The following is a 21,412-nucleotide window of genomic DNA, read 5'->3' as shown; positions in this document are numbered from 1 at the left end:
GATTTGATTATTAGTTTTCAATCAGTTACTAGTGAGGGAAGCAACTAAGATACCAAGTTGACCCTGACAGAGTTGTTGGCTTCTGTTTCTGTGATTGGAAAGTGGTGCCCAGATGAAACACTGGATGGTGGATCCATGAGACAGTGAAGTACAGAACCAGGGAAATCCAACCAGGAGCACAGGAACAGGAGGTGATGAGTGGTGAATAGCTGGCAGTCAACAGTGAGCACAGCACAACTGACAAAAAGACAACAAGTGGCGACAGGCCGGAATACTGAGGAGACAGGAGCTGGACAACAGCAATACATAGAAGACAGACAAGCACAAGTAACAGCAGCTCTGATGTGAAACGGACTGGGAGGAAACCTGAGTAGTTGTACGGTGGTGTGAGGAAGGTGAGGCGATCACCCAGGAACAGCTGGGACAAAGGACAGATGGATAACAGGTGTGCCACACACACACATAACATGCACACAAACACACACACGCACACAAAAACACAGAGGCAATACAAGACAACAAAAGAGGCATGTCTCATACAGACCCTCAGACCCATTAGTGCCGATACATATCCCCAGAGACCACAGCATGAAGTGGTTGAGATCCTACGAATCCTTCTGGGCGAGACATCTGTCCATTGCGGGTTACTTCCCCAGGTGAAGCTGGCGCCCATTCACACCTTGGTAGACGAACACAATGATATGTCCTCTCTTCATACTGACTGTCCAACTCCATGTCCCAGTGACAGGGGTTGACATGAACCTCTTTTACCTGCTGGCCAAAAGTGCCAATGTTGGTCTTGACCCAAACACTACAGACCCACAAATTTTACTTTTTGTTTGGTACATGAACTTCAAAAATATGGCAGAAATTTATTATTATTATTTTTATTACTATGTTTTGCACGTTTTCTCCACATTTCATAGCATATTTCAATAATATGTATATGCCGCGGACATGAAGGAACGAAAATCTTCAACATCTCACTATATCATTTAGGTCCTTCAGACTTTTCAGTAAATGCTTCTGAAGCATTAGCATGGCTATAAACCTTCAGCTACCTTCAGTCCACGGTTGGACGATAGGTTGAGCTTCAAATCTGGCTTGAAGGTTTTTCTTCTTCTACTAAAGTGGATTGGAACTTTTTGTGTTACACAGTGCCAACTACTGTACAGGAGGGACCTAGCACTCAGTATGTGTCACCAATTTCGAAATGCAGCTGGCTTTTTTTCAACCAGACATGCAGTGCTGTGACATGTCAGTCATCTGGTGTGGCACCTGGGGTGTCCAACCCCGCCCATGCCAGGAAGTGTTAAACATATTTTTCTTTTTTTTTTGGACAATTTAAAATGTTTTATACAGATAAGTTAGCGTAGATAAATTGTGCAAGTGTAACTTTGGTCAAGAGTTGACCACAGACTGTAGGTGGTGACAAACTCAACTGTAATGTTATTTGTCTGACTGATGCTGCCGTAGCGCCTCTGTTTCATGGTAGTAAACTAACTTGGTTCATTTTATGGGCTCAGGTTACTCTAAATCAATATGACCTTTTGTTCTTTTTCTATATATATATATATATATATATATATATGTGTGTGTGTGTGTGTGTGTGTGTGTGTGTGTATATGTGTATTCACCACTCATCACCTCCTGTTCCTGTGCTCCTGGTTGGACTTCCCCGGTTCTGTACTATATCTCACTCCAGTCAACACTCACCTTCAACCGCTTACTCCAAGATCAGGTCACAGGGGTCTGGAGCCTATCCCAGCAGTCACAGGGCGTGAGGCGGTGTACACCCTGGACAGAATGCCAGTCTGTTGCAGGGCCACATATAGACCAACAAACACATTCACACCTACGGACAAACTGATAAAAAGTAAAATAAGCCAGAGTGAGTCTGAAAAATGCACAACAGATTGACAGATATTTTGTTCTTTTTCAATTTATTTATATATATATATATACGAGTATATATATACATATGGAGAGAGAGAGAGAGAGAGAGAGAGAAAAAGAACAAAAGGTCACATTACACAAAGGTTTTTGTTAAGCTTACAGTCTTTAATAAAATTATATAGATTTATACCCTTTTTCTTCTTCATTAATTTAAGTGATTGGAAGACTAGACAAAGCTTTTAGTGAAAAATGTTGAAGTTTGGTTTGGTCTTCATATATTTTTGTGAATGAAAAACTTCTCCATCTTTAATAAAACGTTAAAAGCTAAATCTTGCATGCTATCATCTATAGCTATAGTAAATAAGACATTCCAGAAAATATTCATAAATATACAGTCATAATCACCCCCCCCCCCCCCCCCCCCCCCCCGCCTGAAAAAAACAAGTGATCAACAGTCCCAGTTTAACATTCACAAAAGGTGCAATAATTCTCTTCAAAACCAAACCAAAGTTTCAGAAATTCCTTGGAAGGAGATATGTCATTGGTCATTTTTAAATGAACTTCCTTTATTTTTGGAGAGAGGAAATTTTATACTGAGCAACGCGCAAGACGGCGGAGCCGCGAGCTTAGTAAGGATGATGACAGATGAGAGCAAGTGTCATCATCCATCCAACTCAGTTTCCGCCATGTCCACAAACCGATAGTACAGTTTCCTCACCGCAAACAGGAAGTTCAAACAGGAAGAATGATGGGAGAGACCAATGTGCATGATGGGAAAACTTTTTCCTGCAAACTCATAGAAATGGTGTTACGTTGTCACGCTGGACGCCAGTCAAAGGGTGGCATAGGAATACACTGAGCAAGCTGCATTACGGCCGTAACTTTATAGCTTCGATCAAGGTAGTTTGGAAAAATTAATTAATATACGAGGTCTGTCCAAAAAGTATCAGACCTTTTTATTTTTTTCAAAAACCTTATGGATTTGAATCACGTGTGCTTGCATGAGCCAACCTTGAACCTTCGTGCGCATGCGTGAGTTTTTTCACACCTGTCGGTTGCGTCATTCGCCTGTGAGTAGGCTTTGAGTGAGCACTGGTCCTCCCCCCTCGTTGGATTTTCATTTCAAGGAAAATGTCTGAACGATTGGAGCAGCGCTGAATCAAATTTTTCCAGAAACTGTGAGAGACAGCCAGGTGGAAACCATTCGGAAGATTCAAACGGCTTTCGGTGGCTTTTCAGTTGAGTGAGTATCCGAGGAATTGTGTAACAGCTGGACATGTCACAACATGTCCTGTGAGACTTCCAACTTCCGCCTGTCTTTCATTACAAAATCTCCTGTAACAGTGGAATGTGCCGAAAAAGTGCTGATGTCCACCTCTTCTGCAATTTCTCTGGTAGTCAGACGACGTCCCGGATCAACACAGCGTTCACTTTGGAAATGATCTTGTTATGTGCTGGGGTGTTTGGCTGGCTTGGTTTTTGTTTTTTCTGTTTCTCACACCAGGTGGTATGCATTCAGGACTGAGTGGCTGAGCATTAGGACCTCACCCTGAACACCTGAGGCTTGTTTTCACGTGCAGGTCATCAGGACTCACAGCTGTGGTGTATTCTGTCTTGATCAGAGATTGCTGCATTTAAACCTTGAATGCACAGTGTGTGATGGCCAGAGACTCGACCTTGTGAGCAGACGTGTGAGATCGACGTCAGGAGAACAATCTCACCATCACGGACGCAGAGACCGCTCCAGGTTTGACGCCACAGTCTGTGAAGGAGGATTGGGTGAGGTCTCACGCTCTTCAGCACACTTCCTGAGGTAATTTGGTTTTGGTGACTTTTATGAAGTAATGACAGTGGATTTGGTGTCCCTCACACCTTGCTGTATTGAGCTGTCACGTTATGCTAATTGTCTAATCAGCTTCTGCTGCAGTGGAGATTTGAACTGAGTTGTTCCGTGCCTGCAGGGTGAGAAGCTGATATATATTTAAGCCAGGAAGTGTTTGCTGATTGCGTGCACCTTTGAGTTGTGTCTCTCTGGGTGGAGAGTGTTGGACTCACCTCATGTTTTCTTTCTTCACAGACTCGGTTTGTCGCGGCCACCTGGGGGGTGTCGGCGGGATCCCTGGGTCCGAACTGCTGTGGCTCCGGACCGTTTGCGCTGCTGAGAGCGCGCCGTGTTTTCACCTCACCAGACCGCGGACATTTTTGGTTGTTTATCACTAAACTCACTATGATTATTAAATTCTGTTATCTTTTGAACCGTGCTCTGCTTATTTTATGCTGGGTCCTGTCAAACGCTGGGTCGGTGCTCCGACCGTGTCCGACACATAACAGATCTGGTCGTTTCAGCCTGTGGATGGCCGCTCGGAGCGCGGCGCACCCTCCGCCATTGTGCGCCGTCTTTGTAACACTCCTTAATATGTGTGATGCCCATAGGATTGTCACCGAAAGCCATCTGAATCTTCCGAATGGTTTCCACCTGGCTGTCTCTCACAGTTTCTGGAAAAATTTGATGCAGCAAAGCTCCAAATCGTTCCACCTCGCAATGAAAATCCAACGAGAGGGGAGGACCAGTGCTCACACAAAGCCTGCTCACAGGTGAATGATGCAACCGACGGGCGTGAAAAAAATCACGCATCAATCAATCAATTTTTTTTATATAGCGCCAAATCACAACAAACAGTTGCCGCAAGGCGCTTTATATTGTAAGGCAAGGCCATACAATAATTATGTAAAACCCCAACGGTCAAAACGACCCCCTGTGAGCAAGCACTTGGCTACAGTGGGAAGGAAAAACTCCCTTTTAACAGGAAGAAACCTCCAGCAGAACCAGGCTCAGGGAGGGGCAGTCTTCTGCTGGGACTGGTTGGGGCTGAGGGAGAGAACCAGGAAAAAGACATGCTGTGGAGGGGAGCAGAGATCGATCACTAATGATTAAATGCAGAGTGGTGCATACAGAGCAAAAAGAGAAAGAAACAGTGCATCATGGGAACCCCCCAGCAGTCTACGTCTATAGCAGCATAACTAAGGGATGGTTCAGGGTCACCTGATCCAGCCCTAACTATAAGCTTTAGCAAAAAGGAAAGTTTTAAGCCTAATCTTAAAAGTAGAGAGGGTGTCTGTCTCCCTGATCTGAATTGGGAGCTGGTTCCACAGGAGAGGAGCCTGAAAGCTGAAGGCTCTGCCTCCCATTCTACTCTTACAAACCCTAGGAACTACAAGTAAGCCTGCAGTCTGAGAGCGAAGTGCTCTATTGGGGTGATATGGTACTACGAGGTCCCTAGGATAAGATGGGACCTGATTATTCAAAACCTTATAAGTAAGAAGAAGAATTTTAAATTCTATTCTAGAATTAACAGGAAGCCAATGAAGAGAGGCCAATATGGGTGAGATATGCTCTCTCCTTCTAGTCCCCGTCAGTACTCTAGCTGCAGCATTTTGAATTAACTGAAGGCTTTTTAGGGAACTTTTAGGACAACCTGATAATAATGAATTACAATAGTCCAGCCTAGAGGAAATAAATGCATGAATTAGTTTTTCAGCATCACTCTGAGACAAGACCTTTCTGATTTTAGAGATATTGCGTAAATGCAAAAAAGCAGTTTTTGTTTAATATGCGCTTTGAATGACATATCCTGATCAAAAATGACTCCAAGATTTCTCACAGTATTACTAGAGGTCAGGGTAATGCCATCCAGAGTAAGGATCTGGTTAGACACCATGTTTCTAAGATTTGTGGGGCCAAGTACAATAACTTCAGTTTTATCTGAGTTTAAAAGCAGGAAATTAGAGGTCATCCATGTCTTTATGTCTGTAAGACAATCCTGCAGTTTAGCTAATTGGTGTGTGTCCTCTGGCTTCATGGATAGATAAAGCTGGGTATCATCTGCGTAACAATGAAAATTTAAGCAATACCGTCTAATAATACTGCCTAAGGGAAGCATGTATAAAGTGAATAAAATTGGTCCTAGCACAGAACCTTGTGGAACTCCATAATTAACTTTAGTCTGTGAAGAAGATTCCCCATTTACATGAACAAATTGTAATCTATTAGACAAATATGATTCAAACCACCGCAGCGCAGTGCCTTTAATACCTATGGCATGCTCTAATCTCTGTAATAAAATTTTATGGTCAACAGTATCAAAAGCAGCACTGAGGTCTAACAGAACAAGCACAGAGATGAGTCCACTGTCTGAGGCCATAAGAAGATCATTTGTAACCTTCACTAATGCTGTTTCTGTACTATGATGAATTCTAAAACCTGACTGAAACTCTTCAAATAGACCATTCCTCTGCAGATGATCAGTTAGCTGTTTTACAACTACCCTTTAAAGAATTTTTGAGAGAAAAGGAAGGTTGGAGATTGGCCTATAATTAGCTAAGATAGCTGGGTCAAGTGATGGCTTTTTAAGTAATGGTTTAATTACTGCCACCTTAAAAGCCTGTGGTACATAGCCAACTAACAAAGATAGATTGATCATATTTAAGATCGAAGCATTAAATAATGGTAGGACTTCCTTGAGCAGCCTGGTAGGAATGGGGTCTAATAAACATGTTGATGGTTTGGATGAAGTAACTAATGAAAATAACTCAGACAGAACAATCGGAGAGAAAGAGTCTAACCAAATACCGGCATCACTGAAAGCAGCCAAAGATAACGATACGTCTTTGGGATGGTTATGAGTATTTTTTTCCTCTAATAGTTAAAATTTTGTTAGCAAAGAAAGTCATGAAGTCATTACTAGTTAAAGTTAATGGAATACTCAGCTCAATAGAGCTCTGACTCTTTGTCAGCCTGGCTACAGTGCTGAAAAGAAACCTGGGGTTGTTCTTATTTTCTTCAATTAGTGATGAGTAGAAAGATGTCCTAGCTTTACGGAGGGCTTTTTTTATAGAGCAACAGACTCTTTTTCCAGGCTAAGTGAAGATCTTCTAAATTAGTGAGACGCCATTTCCTCTCCAACTTACGGGTTATCTGCTTTAAGCTACGAGTTTGTGAGTTATACCACGGAGTCAGACACTTCTGATTTAAAGCTCTCTTTTTCAGAGGAGCTACAGCATCCAAAGTTGTCTTCAATGAGGATGTAAAACTATTGACGAGATACTCTATCTCCCTTACAGAGTTTAGGTAGCTACTCTGCACTGTGTTGTTATATGGCATTAGAGAACATAAAGAAGGAATCATATCCTTAAACCTAGTTACAGCGCTTTCTGAAAGACTTCTAGTGTAATGAAGACTTCATGCGCATGAAGGTTCAAGGTTGGCTCATGCAAGCACACATGATTCAAATCCATATGGTTTTTGAAAAAAATAAAAAGGTCTGATACTTTTTGGACAGACCTCGTATTCTGTTTGCGTACTAATTAAAAGGCAGGAAACACGTAGAAACTGCATTAGCTGTTTACCGCTTTCATTGCATCTGTTTTGCCCTTGTCCCACCGGACACCAGGGAAAGGGGGGAGGAGGAGAGCTTCATTCATTTTCACAATGAAAAGTTAATAGTTTTCATTGGAACTGTTGAGAAACTACAAACTGTTTACAAGCCTCAGTGTAACAGGAAAGTGTGGAAAAAGTCATTCAGAAAGTTTTTCATCCAACCTGGACAAACAAATCAGTCCAGATTCAGCTCTTGTTGAAACAAGACAATTAGTGGTTATATTGTTTTTTTTTTAATAAAGAAATCCTACTCAAAAATGTTGGAAAAAAAAAACTGTCATGACAGAAAAGCTGCCTGCTTCACTGGATTAAAGGTACAGTGAGCAAATGCTATATCCATCAAATATTAATGTGTTTTTAACCTTTTCAACATTATTTATTTTATTAACTTAGACTTTGACAGTAACATGCAAAAAGAACTTTGATATTACAAATATTACAACATAAATGTAATTTTTGTCTATTATTCTTGCATTTGATGCATCTAAAACCACTCAAAATTAAAATAGGGCTTGCCAATAAAGTTTTAACTGTATAAAACCCTATAGCTTCAGGGGGCTTGACCCCTGGAGGTGACCCGTTATCACATAAATTACCTGGCATGAAAATGGTCCTAGCTAGTACCCTGTACATAGTATCTAGTTTCATTTAATTAAAATGTTGTTTTATGATATTGTCATTAAATATCTCTCAGTATATTTATAATTGCAATTGGCTCCCAGTCCAGCCGAGGATTGATTACAGGATCTACCTGCTGACCTTCCAGTGCCTCCATGGCCTGACAGAGCTCCTCACTCCACACTCCACCACCCGACACCTCCAGTCCACTGACTCAAATCGCCTCTGCCAACCTCGGACTAAGCTCCGCACCATGGGGGACAGATCTTTTCAGGCAGCTGCCCATGACTTTGGAACGCCCTGCCCCAACACCTCAGAGTACCACAGTCTGTGGAGTCTTTAAAAAAGCAGCTTAAAACATTTTTATTTAGGAAGGTTTTTAACGTGTCATTTTAATGTGTTTCTGTTCATTTTTATGCTGTAGCACTTTTTTGTAAATGTAAAGTGCATTATAAATAAAATTGATTATTATTATTTTTGTTTAATACATGTTATACATGTTGGCAGTGCCACATAAGTCAGGAGAAAAAATATCTTTTGTTGTGTAAACATCACTTTTTTTAATGAACTCAACACCTGAAGAAAATTGTTAAAATAATATTGCCCAATTGAATCTTCAATTTTTACAGTATTTCAGTCAAACAACTTGAATATTTTTCGATAGGAAAAAACGCTGCTCGGTGAAAGGCTTTGCCATTATTATATTATGTTAACTTCTTAACTTGTTAAGTGTTCAACATTTGACATTTCCTGTTTCACTGTGAACTCAAAATTTGGCACTTCCTGTTTCAGTCTCAACTTGCCACTGAATTCCCGCAAGATCCCACGAGATGTTGTCTATTGTCAATCCAGGAAGTGTTGATCCAGGAAGTGTTAAACAATTGACATTTCCTGTTTCACTATGGACTCAAAATTTGGCACTTCCTGTTTGGGACACAATGTACCATGAACGAGCTTTGCAACGCTGCATGATGCTTCTTTCGTATGACATTTGTATAATTTTCTTTTTCTTTTTTTTTTTTCCAGGATGCATTTTAATATACACTCAACAAAAATATAAACGCAACACTTTTGGTTTTGCTCCCATTTTGTATGAGATGAACTCAAAGATCTAAAACTTTTTCCACATACACAATATCACCATTTCCCTCAAATATTGTTCACAAACCAGTCTAAATCTGTGATAGTGAGCACTTCTCCTTTGCTGAGATAATCCATCCCACCTCACAGGTGTGCCATATCAAGATGCTGATTAGACACCATGATTAGTGCACAGGTGTGCCTTAGACTGCCCACAATAAAAGGCCAGGACATTTTCAGATCTCTCCAGAGATGTTCAATCAGATTCAGGTCTGGACTCTGGCTGGGCCACTCAAGGACATTCACAGTTGTCCTGAAGCCACTCCTTTGATATCTTGGCTGTGTGCTCAGGGTCAGTGTCCTGCTGAAAGATGAACTGTCGCCCCAGTCTGAGGTCAAGAGCGCTCTGGAGCAGGTTTTCATCCAGGTATGGTTGTAGGGTCTGTGGAACCTTTACAGATGTATGTGCTCCAGTGAGTGGTTTAGTTTTATGGAGGGAAAGTTTTGTTTGTTTGTTTTGCTGTGAGCTGCCTTGCATTGCTGCAGTAAACGGTCAAGTTAGCCATCTGTGTTCCAGCTCAGGCAAATCTTCTTTCCAGAGATCAGCGGCCCCCGCTGTTAGGTGGAGATGAGCCCAGTACATACCAACCACCTGCCAAATCTTGGTGGGTCCAGGATCCAAAAAGCTGAATAATGTGTTACTGTTGAGTGTGTGACATTCCATTTTATTTTCGTGCTTCCTGTCCACAGGCCCACTGATGGGCCAACTGACAGCCACCTGTGCTGGCCTGGACCTGGGCCTACTTTGACCAGGTCATTGTTCGTGCTTCCTTTGTGCTGCTTCTACACAGGATCCTGTGTGACTGTTTTGCATTGATTCTTCTTTATTAAGTTATGTGTGTTGGACACTGTCATGCTGTTTGAGCCTGCTGTGGGTCGTCCTTTTTGGGGTTTTAGCTGGTCTCTTGAGATTTGTGTGTTGTTCTTCTAAAACCTGGCAGGGTTCCTCACAGTTTGACCCGGTTCCTACCCCAGAGACATGGGCACGAACCAATCTGAGAGGTCAGCCCTTTTCTTTGCTGCCCTGCAGGCTCTGACCCCATCACGGTCAGAACCCAGTGTATTAACTCTAACATGCTGCACTGAGAAGACACTTTTCATCTGCAGCAGGGAAATGTTTCTCCATCAGGTTTAAATTGAACTTGACTTGTATGTTTGTAACTTTTTTCCTTCATTTTTCAGTGTTTTTCCTGAAACTGTGCAGCAGCAAATGGTTTCCTGCACATCTGCCAAGAAGCACCACATTGATCCAAACATTTTAGCATAGTAATGGCAGGGTGGTTCCCATCGGTCCTTAACCCTTTCCTTCCCAGTCACCCTGTCTGGGAAACCCCAGTGGTTACTGCAGCCCAGGGACCAAAACAACAGGGACTCATCAGGAAAACACTGGTCTTCTCAGATGTAAGGAGGAATATATCTTTTTTTAACAGAGAAGCTGTATGTGTGATGCATCCTGTGAATGTGCTTTGGATTCATTCTAAGGTTGCTTTTTTATGGCCCTTGTTAGTAGGGTTTTAAACTAGAAAAGCATGTTGCAGGCCAAACTCATTTCTTTATTCAGATCTATTCTGAAGTGTAAAGAAATCTGTTTTGGACCACGTCTGTCGCATTCAGCAAGTTTCATAAAAGTCAGTTTAACAGCTGTTGACTTCGGTATTTTGTGGACTGTGAGTCACACCGGAGTTTCAGTCCCATCTGTCAAAAAACGTGTCACTGGGAGTAAAAAAAAACATATGTCACATGATCTATAAATCACATTAATATTTGAGATGGAGTGCTACTGCTTCATGCAGCAGGAAGCAAAATAAATCTAATCAGCACATTATTTATGAATAGTTAAACACAGCATGAGGAGCAGAAGTGGTTCATACATCTGGAAGATGTTTACAGCGCTTCAGTTTATCCTCATTTTGTTATGTTGCAGCCTTATTCCAAAATAGATGAAATTCATTTTTCCTCCTCAAAATTCTACTCACAACACCCCATATCGACAACATGAAAAACTTTTTTTTATTCTTTTTTAATTTTTGGAAATGTATTAAAAATAAAAGACTAAGAAATCACATGTACATACAGTGGGGAAAATAAGTATTTGGCCCCCTGTCAGTTTTGCAGGTTTTCCCACTTACAAAGAATGGAGAGGTCTGTAATTTTTATCGTAGCTACACTTCAACTGTGAGAGACAGAATCTAAAAAAAATCCAGAAAATCACATTGTCTGATTTTTAAATAATTAATTTGCATTTTATTGCATAAAATAACTATTTGACCACCTACCAACCAGCAAGAATTCTGGCTCACACACACCTGTTATTTTTCTTTAAGAAGCCCTCTTATTCTGTACTCTTTAACTGTATTAATTGCACCTGTTTGAACTTGTTACCTGTATAAAAGACACCTGTTCACACAGTCAGTCATTCACACTCCAACCTGTCCACCGTAGGCAAGACCAAAGAGCTGTCTAAGGACACCAGGGACAAAACTGTAGACCTGCACAAGGCTGGGATGGACTACAGGACAACAGGCAAGCAACTTGGTAGAAGACAACAACTGTTATGATTATTTATTAGAAAGTTGAAGAAACACAAGATGACTGTCAGTCTTCCTCAGTCTGGGATTCCATGCAAGATCTCACTTTGTGGGGTAAGGATGATTCTGAGAAAGCTCAGAACTACACAGGAGGACCTGGTCAATGACCTGAAGAGAGCTGGGACCACAGTCACAAAGATTACATTAGTAACACATGATGCTGTCATGGTTTAAAATCCTGCAGGGCAGCAACGTCCCCCTGCTCAAGCCAGCACATGTCCAGGCCCGTTTGAAGTTCACCAGTGACCATCTGGATGATCCAGAGGAGGCATGGGAGAAGTCATGTGGTCAGATGAGACTAGAATAGAGCTTTTTGGAGTCAACTCCATTTAACATGTTTAGCGAATGAGAACAACCCCAAGAAAACCATCCCAACCGTGAAGTATGAGGGTGGAAACATCATACTCTGGGGGTGCTCTTCTGCAAAGGGGACAGGACGACTGCACCGTATTGAAGGGAGGATGGATGGGGTCATGTATTGTGAGATTCTGGCAAATAACCTCTTTCCCTCAGTAAGAGCATTGAAGATGGGTCATGGCTGGGTCTTCAGCATGACAATGACCCCAAACACACAGCCAGGGCATCTAAGGAGGGGCTCCATAAGAAGCATTTCAAGGTCCTGGAGTGGCCTGGCCAGTCTCCAGACCTGAACTCAATAAAAAATTTGGAGATTATTTATTTATTATTTATTTATTTGGAGAAGATCTGTATGGAGGAGTGGACCAAAATCCCTGCTGCAGTGTGGGAAACCTTGGTCAAGAACTACAGGAAATGTCTGACATCTGTAATGGCAGACAGATGTTTTTGTACCAGTTGTTAAGCTGTGTTTTTCTAGGGGGTCAAATACTTGTTTTATGCAATAAAATGCAAATTAATTATTTAAAAATCATACAATGTGATTTTCTGGATTTTTTTTAGATTCTGTCTCTCACAGTTGAAATGTACCTACGATAAAAATTACAGTCCTCTCCGTTCTTTGTAGGTGGGAAAACCTGCAAAACTGACAGGGGGTCAAATACTTATTTTCCCCACTGTAAGTATTCACAGCCTTTGATCAATACCTTTGTCAGCAATTCCAGCCTCAAGTCTTCTTGACTATGATGCCACAAGCTCGGTGCACCTATCTTTGGGCAGTTTGGTCCATTCCTCTTTGCAGCACCTCTGAAGCTCCATCAGGTTGGATGGGGGGTGTCGGTGCACAGACATTTTCAGATCTCTCCAGAGATGTTCAATCAGATTCAGGTCTGGGCTCTGGCTGAGCCACTCAAGGACATTCACAGAGTTGTCCTGAAGCCACTCCTTTGATATCTTGGCTGTGTGTTTAGGGTCATTGTCCTGCTGAAAGATGAACCGTCGCCCCAGTCTGAGGTCAAGAGCATTCTGGAGCAGGTTTTCATCCAGGAATCTTTGTACATTGCTGCATTCATCTTTCCCTCAGTCCTGACTAGTCTCCCAGTTCCTGTTGCTGAAAAACATCCCCACAGCATGATGCTGCCACCACCATGCTTCACTGTAGGGATGGTGCCTGGTTTCCTCCAAACATGACACCAAAGAGTTCAATCTTTGTCTCATCAGACCAGAGAATTTTGTTTCTTCTGGTCTGAGAGTCTTTCAGGTGTCTTTTCTCAAACTCCAGGTGGGCTGCCATGTGCCTTTTACTAAGGAGTGGCTTCTGTCTGGACACTCCAGACAGAAGAGAGATGCTTGTCCTTCTGGAAGGTTCTGCTCTCTCCACAGAGGAATGCTGGACCTCTGACAGAGTGACCATCAGTTGTTGGTCACCTCCCTGACTAAGGTCCTTCTCCCCTGATTGCTCAGTTTTCGGTGGGTGTCCAGCTCGAGGAAGAGTCCTGGTGGATCAATGTGCTCATTGGGACCTTCAAAGCAGAAGAAATGTTTCTGTACCCTTCACCAGATTTGTGCCTCCAGACAATCCTGTCTCAGAGGTCTACAGACAATTCCTTTGACTTCATGTCTGGTTTGTGCTCTGACTGTCAACTGTGGGACCTTATATGTGTAGACAGGTGTGTGTCTTTCCAAATCATGTCCAATCAAGTGAATTTACCCCAGGTGGACTCCAATTAACCTGTAGAAATGGAAACAGGAGGCACCTGAGCTCAGTTTTGAGCTTCATCTATGAACATACATACACACACACACACACACACACACACATATATATATATATATGTATATATATATATATATATATATATATATATGTGTGTGTGTGTGTGTGTGTGTGTGTGTGTGTGTGTGTGTGTGTGTGTGTGTGTGTGTGTATGTGTGTGATTTGTTTGTTTTCTATTTTTAATAAATTTGCTAAAACAAGGTTGTTTTTGCTTGTTTGTTTGTTTTTATACAGGCTAGAGCCCACAATTTTTCATAAATTGGTTTGAGATTTTTACTGAAGATTCATATCCTGATAGGCAAGAACTGATTCAATTTTCAAGGTCATAGCTCAAAGGTCAAAGTCAGGAAACAATGTTGGAAAATGGGGAAAAAAATCCCTATCGTTAACATTTTACTAATTTTCAAAAATTCATATCTCTGTCACTAAAGATCAAATCTCCTTTTTATTTGAGATCATTATGTAGGATGGTATCCTTTATAGACTGACAAAGTTTGATCTGGATCTCATCCAGATTACAGATTTTGTGGCCATTTAAATTTAACATTGAAAGCCCCATTTAATGTATATTTTATAGTTTATCTTAATCAAACATGGCCCAATCACTCTCACATTTGAAAGTGGGGTGCAGACTGGTGCTCACAATCACCTGACAAAGTTTGATCTGGATCTGATCCAGATTGGATTTTTTGGACATTTGAATTAACCAAGTGCCAAAAAGCAACAACAAACTGTGCACAGCAGAGATAAACAATGATCTGTGAAAATTATCTGAAAAAGATTTTAGATACCGAAAAAACAATAAACCTGACAACACCAAAAAAACCTGATTCAAGTGCATGAACTAAATACATCCTCCTGACATTTGATCACATCTTATTTGAAAAGACACTTCTAACAGGACTCTGACCTTGAAATTTTTTTTTCTAAAGTCAAATTTTGTTGATTTGAAAACTAGTGTTGGTGGATGTTTGCGCTCTACGAGCGTGTTGCTCTAGTTTCTTATTAATTTATTTAACCTTTATTTAACCATGTTAGTCCCATTGAGATCACATCTCTTTTAATGGGAGACCTGGGCAATTTTTAATGTTTCCAGTTCACCAAACGGCCTTAGTTTTTTGTTGTGTTGTGAGTAGAATTTTCAAATAAGGCTGTAACAAAAAAATGTGGAAAAAGTGAAGCACTGTGAATAATTTCTGAGTGCACTGGAAATTGATTCTTGTGGCCACTGAACAGATGACAACAGTAAGAATGGGCTAAATGTGTGCATGTACCATTGGGTCGGGTCTCCTGACTTTTATCAACACCTGTTCAGGGTCTATTCCAGCTGCTTTGACCACATAGATCTTGTTTCCCCTTTAGATAATTTTGTTGGCATTCATGGTATTAGTCTTAAGTGGTTTATGTCCTATTTGGCTGTCAGGAGTGTTTCTGTTGATCAGTGACCTCTCCTCATCAAATACACCCCTTTCTTGTGGAGTGTCACAGGGTTCTATTTTTGGTCCTGTTCTATTTTCATTCCACTGTTGCCTTTAGTGTCAATTATAGTCTGTCCTTTCATTATGCACATGGTCTGCAAATCTATCTGCCTATGAGGAATAAAGCCCGATTTATTGTTCTACAACTCCATAACTGTTTTAGAATTCATCATAGTACAGAAACAGCATTAGTGAAGGTTACAAATGATCTTCTTATGGCCTCGGACAGTGGACTCATCTCTGTGCTTGTTCTGTTAGACCTCAGTGCTGCTTTTGATACTGTTGACCATAAAATTTTATTACAGAGATTAGAGCATGCCATAGGTATTAAAGGCACTGCGCTGCAGTGGTTTGAATCATATTTATCTAATAGATTACAATTTGTTCATGTAAATGGGGAATCTTCTTCACAGACTAAAGTTAATTATGGCGTTCCACAAGGTTCTGTGCTAGGACCAATTTTATTCACTTTATACATGCTTCCCTTAGGCAGTATTATTAGACGGTATTGCTTAAATTTTCATTGTTACGCAGATGATACCCAGCTTTATCTATCCATGAATCCAGAGGACACACACCAATTAGCTAAACTGCAGGATTGTCTTACAGACATAAAGACATGGATGACCTCTAATTTCCTGCTTTTAAACTCAGATAAAACTGAAGTTATTGTACTTGGCCCCACAAATCTTAGAAACATGGTGTCTAACCAGATCCTTACTCTGGATGGCATTACCCTGACCTCTAGTAATACTGTGAGAAATCTTGGAGTCATTTTTGATCAGGATATGTCATTCAAAGCGCATATTAAACAAATATGTAGGACTGCTTTTTTGCATTTATGCAATATCTCTAAAATTAGAAAGGTCTTGTCTCAGAGTGATGCTGAAAAACTAATTCATGCATTTATTTCCTCTAGGCTGGACTATTGTAATTCATTATTATCAGGTTGTCCTAAAAGTTCCCTAAAAAACCTTCAGTTAATTCAAAATGCTGCAGCTAGAGTACTAACGGGGACTAGAGGGAGAGAGGATATCTCACCCATATTGGCCTCTCTTCATTGGCTTCCTGTTAATTCTAGAATAGAATTTAAAATTCTTCTTCTTACTTATAAGGTTTTGAATAATCAGGTCCCATCTTATCTTAGGGACCTCGTAGTACCATATTACCCCATTAGAGCGCTTCGCTCTCAGACTGCAGGCTTACTTGTAGTTCCTAGGGTTTGTAAGAGTAGAATGGGAGGCAGAGCCTTCAGCTTTCAGGCTCCTCTCCTGTGGAACCAGCTCCCAATTCAGATCAGGGAGACAGACACCCTCTCTACTTTTAAGATTAGGCTTAAAACTTTCCTTTTTGCTAAAGCTTATAGTTAGGGCTGGATCAGGTGACCCTGAACCATCCCTTAGTTATGCTGCTATAGACGTAGACTGCTGGGGGGTTCCCATGATGCACTGAGTGTTTCTTTCTCTTTTTGCTCTGTATGCACCACTCTGCATTTAATCATTAGTGATCGATCTCTGCTCCCCTCCACAGCATGTCTTTTTCCTGGTTCTCTCCCTCAGCCCCAACCAGTCCCAGCAGAAGACTGCCCCTCCCTGAGCCTGGTTCTGCTGGAGGTTTCTTCCTGTTAAAAGGGAGTTTTTCCTTCCCACTGTAGCCAAGTGCTTGCTCACAGGGGGTCGTTTTGACCGTTGGGGTTTTACATAATTATTGTATGGCCTTGCCTTACAATATAAAGCGCCTTGGGCAACTGTTTGTTGTGATTTGGCGCTATATAAAAAAAAATTGATTGATTGATTGATAACTCCCAGGCCATGCAATAATCTCCACGTGGGTGTGACCATTTCAAAGTTCTCAGTCGGATTGATGCGTATCGTAATGCATGTATGAGGTGCAATGTGGAGAACAATGCAGGGACTTTCTTTCCACCTGCACTGCCACTGTGCCTGGTCATTTTTTTGTTTTGTTTTTCTTTTTTCTGCGCTAATTTGTTCCTGAACCAGCTCCACTTATTTACAGTGGCTTACAAAAGTATTCAGCCCCTTGGCATTTCACACATTTTTAATTTGTTTATGGCATTTCAAATACAAAAAGTAAATCAGGCTTCTCGATATAAAACTTTCTAAAATTATCTTCCTTCGACTCAAACTGAAAGCAAATCTCTACAACTTGTTATAAATGAATTAAAAATATAAAAGCCAAGCTGATGCATTCCATAAGTAATCAGCCCGTTTGGTATAATACCTGTAAATAATTAGTTTAATTGCCAGTTTTCTTCAGAGAAGTCAGGGGATGGATACATGAACATTTCCAAGTCACTTCAGTTATGAAGAAATACAAACAGTATGGAACTCTATGGTAAATCTGTGTGGAGTAGACAGTTGTCAACAACTGACTGTGCAAGAAGGAGATGAGTGAGGAAAGCCACCAAGCCACCCAGACAACCCAGAAGAAGGTATGGGCTTCTGTGGCTGTGATGAGAGAAATTGTGCACAGTGCATGTTTTGCATTTTGTGTCCACAGTTATACAGCTTCATGATGAAGACATACAGAGGAGGTTTTTATTAAAAATAAGACCTGAAAGTTCAGCTACAATTTTCCAGAAGGTACATCTGAGATGCAGCCTAGATTTAATGTTTTGGTGAAAGAAAACCCTCTGTACCATGATTGAAATGTAATCAGCTTGCACACTGGAAAAAACTTTAAAAATGTGACTGGAGAGGAAGGAGTGAAACCGTAAAAGTGATCACTCACAGCCCTTGCGACTCTGTTGCTGTGGAGATGGAGAGGCTTCATGGACGTGATGCTGTGTCTTTATTGTTTGATTGCACTCATGATATAAAGCAGCGGTTGTCTCAAAATGTCTTTTACCTTGGTTGGACATTCTGGCATGCTGAATGTTCTACTCTCAAACTTGGCGTTTGAGTTGACATTTGAGTTTGCTGGTTGAAACAGACGAACTCTTCAACTTCTGCCTAAATTAAAGTCCTTTCTCAGTAGACATGATCTTCAGATGGTCATTCATGCTTTCATCACCTACAGACCTGGTGACTGTAATCCACTTCATGCCGGTGTTAACCGGTCTTCTCTCGCACGCCTCCAACTTGTGAAAAATTCTGCTGCTCGTCTTTTAGCGAACACTTCCAGAAGTGAGCATATTTTACCTGTACTTTACTCACTCCACTGGCTTCCAGTTCACTTTAGAATTGATTTTAATGTTTGTTTTTAAAGCTGTTAATGGCCTCACACCTTACTTGTCTGAAATTTTAACTCTCTGCACTTACAGTAGGATGTTTCTGGGCATCTGGTCAACTTTACTTAGCTGCTCCAAGGTCAAAAGACAAACTCTGGGGTGATCGTGTTTTTGCGGTAGCTGAACCCAGACTGTGGAACAAGTTACCTGTTTTGCATTTGTGTTCCTTTTCAAATTCTATTTTAAGTTTGCTTTTATTCTTGTGAATTTTATTCCTTGATTTTAATGCAAAGCACTTTGGTCTCCTTTTTGGCTGCTGTAAAGGCCTTTGCAAATCAATATTGATTAACTGATGTTTACCTCACTCAGTGTAAATAAACTTTTCAATTGTTTATACATTTTAAAACATTATAGTCTTAACCAGCCATCTCTCTCATTTTCCTCCGGCTGTCTACAGACTGCAAACCAGTGGAGTTCTGAGTAGTATGTGGGTTATTCAAGTGGATATGAAGTTTATTCCCTTTCTTTATTTAAGAGTGCGGTCTGTCAGTTTGAGAGCATGATTTATTTCACTCGTTCTCTGAGATCCTGCCAATCCTCCTCAATCATATCTTTTTCTCCTTGTTTTACAGTTGTTGGCATCCAGCTTGATGGTTCATTACCATCACCTTCTGCAGATTGGACACTACAGGAGCATCTTATCAAGTGTGTAGACATTGCCCTCCTGTGACCTTCTATGGTAATTCAGGTTTTTTTAACATTATATGTTTGTTGCTTTGAAATATAATAAGTTGTAGTATGGTGGTACTAGTAAATTGTGAAACTTATCAAGAAAATATGGCAGTTGGACAGAATACGTACATAAGGATTCTCATATCACTTACAGCCAGTTTTCATTCGACACGTTATTTGATGTACACATGATTATTTCCAAGTCACTGAATATGTCCTGGAGTTCATTTATGTCATTCATTGAGAAATACAAACATTATGGGACTGTGTGCAAACTCATTCTGGAGGAGGCAGTACTCAAAAAGTGAGTGACTGTACAAGAAGGAGACGAGTGAGGGAAGCCAAAAAGACAACCGTGACAGCTGTGACTGAGTTACGGGCTTCTGTGTACTTGACTGGAGAAGCTGTGCAAAGTGACGCAGTGTCACGGTGGAGCGGAACAGAGAAGGATTTTCTTAGAATTTTGTCTCCACTGTGCCAGACATCACAAGGGAGAACTGAGTCTACATTTGATCTGTTTACTTGTGTGAAAATACTTCTCTGCATCACTCCAACTAGCAGCATTTAGTTATTAAAAATCCATAAATAGGCAATCAATCAGTTTAAATATATATGAAGCTGTGACTGCCACCTCTGAACTTTTCTTAAAGGACTGCTCCATTAAAACTCAGAGGTCAGAGTTTGTTCTTTCCCCTAAAGTAGTGTCACAGGTGTGTCACTGTCTGTATGTCCTCAGCAACTTTCAAATTAAGGTGTACTTCAGTAATATTTCACCAATATTTGTTGTCATTTTTCACATTGCAGGGATTATAAATAAGTCCTATAATAAAACACAAAAGTGTAATAAAAGCTGCATTACAAAATAAAATGCACAACATCCAGCTATGTTTGATGGTTCTGTTTATTGTCTTTGTGGCTGATGATGATGGTGTCCACTGTACTTTGTTTTCCATCAGAGGTTAAGGTTTCAGCTGCTGCACTCATGCTTCATGCACCACACAATTGTTATTTTTTTTTTATTTTCTTTCAGTTGCTGCTGTTGGGGGGCGCCACAGTAGATCAATCATTTCCATCTCACTCTGTCTTCTGTCTCACCAACCACCTGCATGTCCTCCCTCAGCACATCCATAAACCTTCTCTTTGTCCTCCCTCTTCTCCTCCTGCCTGGTGGCTCCATCCTCAGCATCCTTCTTCCTACATACCAGGAGTGTTCAACTTGTTCCAGAAAGGGCCGACAGGGTGCAGGTTTTCTATGCAACCACCCACTTCCATCAGGTGATTTCACTGATTAACATCACTTTGAACAGATGGACTCAGTGTAAACTTTCCTTCAGTGTTGCTGATATTCTTCAGTCACAAATTACTCTGCCACCTTTCTCCACCCACTCCATCCTGCCTGCACTCTCTTCTTCACCTCTCTTCTGCACTCTCCATTACTTTAGATAGTTGACCCCAAATATTTAAACTATCCAGGGTTGGGACCAGGAAGCAGAGTTGTAGTCTTACACACCTCTCTGCAGCTTCTCTCCCCCTGCCATCCCCTCATTACCCCATCCCCGTAGAGACGGTGCCTGCTCCCAGACTACCAATAACCAGCAAAAATCTATTTAAGCATAAAAATTCAAAAAGAAAAAATAATATAGCACCTTCAACTGCACCACAGACTAAAACAGTTAAATGTGGTCTATTAAACATTAGGTCTCTCTCTTCTAAGTCCCTGTTGGTAAATGATATAATAATTGATCAACATATTGATTTATTCTGCCTTACAGAAACCTGGTTACAGCAGGATGAATATGTTAGTTTAAATGAGTCAACACCCCCGAGTCACACTAACTGTCAGAATGCTCGTAGCACGGGCCGAGGAGGAGGATTAGCAGCAATCTTCCATTCCAGCTTATTAATTAATCAAAAACCCAGACAGAGCTTTAATTCATTTGAAAGCTTGTCTCTTAGTCTTGTCCATCCAAATTGGAAGTCCCAAAAACCAGTTTTATTTGTTATTATCTATCGTCCACCTGGTCGTTACTGTGAGTTTCTCTGTGAATTTTCAGACCTTTTGTCTGACTTAGTGCTTAGCTCAGATAAGATAATTATAGTGGGCGATTTTAACATCCACACAGATGCTGAGAATGACAGCCTCAACACTGCATTTAATCTATTATTAGACTCTATTGGCTTTGCTCAAAAAGTAAATGAGTC

The 21,412-nt window shown here is 40.9% G+C and overlaps 1 long non-coding RNA gene across 1 annotated transcript; it reads right to left on the bottom strand.

Annotated features, from left to right (window-relative positions):
• Nucleotides 1-753: 753 nt before the first annotated feature.
• Nucleotides 754-11,072, bottom strand: LOC117501986. Its single transcript, XR_004558152.1, has 3 exons — nucleotides 10,963-11,072; nucleotides 8,093-8,102; nucleotides 754-764 (listed from the first exon to the last, which is right to left on the bottom strand). It is a non-coding gene; the product is annotated as an uncharacterized LOC117501986 (long non-coding RNA).
• Between the last annotated feature and the right edge of the window lie 10,340 nt (nucleotides 11,073-21,412).

Source organism: Thalassophryne amazonica, chromosome 20 (assembly GCF_902500255.1).
Source record: "Thalassophryne amazonica chromosome 20, fThaAma1.1, whole genome shotgun sequence".
NCBI classification, from domain to species: domain Eukaryota; kingdom Metazoa; phylum Chordata; class Actinopteri; order Batrachoidiformes; family Batrachoididae; genus Thalassophryne; species Thalassophryne amazonica.
This window is presented reverse-complemented; position numbering and strand designations above follow the sequence as displayed.